The following is a 2,144-nucleotide window of genomic DNA, read 5'->3' on the forward strand; positions in this document are numbered from 1 at the left end:
ATATATGTTATAATATAGTATGTATAATTTTATTTTTATAAATATATGTATTCTGGACTTATAAGAATGTATCACATTAATTCATACAAGAAAAAGAATATAATTACTTTTATTTCTTTAAAGGGCTATAATACAATATATAATATATATATATTTATTTTATATATTTATATATATATATATATATATAATATATATTTTATATTATTCATATTCAAATTTGTTATTCAATGTGTATACATATAATGCACAAAAAAAAAAAAAAGGAAAATGAAAAATTTCTTAAATATAATATATATATATATATCAGGTTTAAGAAAAAAAATATATAAAAAAGTGAAGGATAATATATATAAATTTTTTTTTTTTTTTTTTTTTTTTGTTATCATATTTATAATTAAAATATTCTAGTACATATAAAAGGAGTACACATATATATATAAATATATATATTTATTTATTTATTTACATATGTTCTTTTTTTTTTTTTTTTTTTTTTTTAAAGAATTTAATGCCTTTTAAAAAAAAAAAAATCTACGTATATATAGTGAATAAAAAATATTAATATGTATAAAAATCCGTACATAAGTGTGCGTATATATATATATTATTCATTTTATTTTAATTTCTGCAGACTAAAAATATGTATATAATATATAATATATATATATATATATATATTTGTGTATATATATTATTACTATGTAGACAAAATGCTTATTTCTTTAAAGTAATAACAAGGTACATAATTTATGTATTATTTATATGTATAGCATTTATTTATATGTTATATATATTTACTCATTTACTTTTAATGATTTCTTATAATACTCTTGTTAAGCATAATATATATATATATATAATATATAGGGTTTTTGTTTTTTTTTTTTGTTTTTTTTTTCTATTTTTCCTTGTCATGAAAAAAATATCATGATATATATATGAAGGTTCCAATCATTTAAATAATGAAAAATAAAAAATACATTCCTACAATGATAAACTTTTTTTATTTTATTTTATTCTATTTTTTTTTTTTTTTTTTTTTTGAGGGGGAAGAAGGATTTGATAATAAGTAAACAATATAGAAATTGTAAGAAAAATAATTTTATTTTGTAAATATATTTAATTTATATAGGAAAAGACATGTAATATAAATTGTTCTTATATATATATCAAATTGTTAAAAGGATTACATTATATTTATAATAAATAAATAAATAAACAAATAAACAAATATATTATATATATATATATATATATAATATGACATTTATATGTGCATTATTTGTATAATAAAATAAAATAAACGAATTCATGTATTCCTAGTATTATATGCTCATTCAAGTAACGACAGTCTAGTAATTAAACTCTTTCCAATTTTTTTTTTTAAATTCACACAATATATAAATATTGTGTACTTATTTTTTTATATGTGTTTATTGCATATTCAAAATTATTATATGTCTGTATATATAAAATAAAATAATACAAGGAACATTATATATATATATATATATATATATATATATAAATATATATGTGTGTACAATATTTCATATATAATATTAATTTTTTTTATCTTTTTTGTAATTTTTATTTATTATTATTATTATTATATATATATATATATATATATAGTATATTTAATTATCTCTAGTGCATCGATAACTTATTATTATATTTATTTTATTTTTTTTTCTTTAATAAAGTAAATACGATTTTGTCTTGTATATATAAAAACTAATAATAATTAAATAAATGTATGTACATAATAAATATGTATTACACAATATATCTACAATATATTACCATTAACATATTTGAGCACACATTATAATACAATAAACAAAGCTACATTATATTTGATTTTTTTTATTGTAATAACATATGTTTATATTTATACTTTAAAGAAAAATAATAATATTCACATTTAAATATTTAAGACATTCATAATATTCCTTTATATATATATATATATATATACATAGACTATTATATAATTATTATAATGTTACTACAAAAGAATCATATTTATACTTATTTTTTTTAAATTGTACAAGGAACAGTGAAAAAAAAAAAAAAAAAAAAAAAAAAAAAAAAAAAAAAAAAAAAAAAAAAAAAAAAAAAAAAAAAATAAAAATAAA

The sequence above is a fragment of the Plasmodium reichenowi genome, chromosome 10 (assembly GCF_001601855.1).
Source record: "Plasmodium reichenowi strain SY57 chromosome 10, whole genome shotgun sequence".
In the NCBI taxonomy this organism is placed as follows: domain Eukaryota; phylum Apicomplexa; class Aconoidasida; order Haemosporida; family Plasmodiidae; genus Plasmodium; species Plasmodium reichenowi.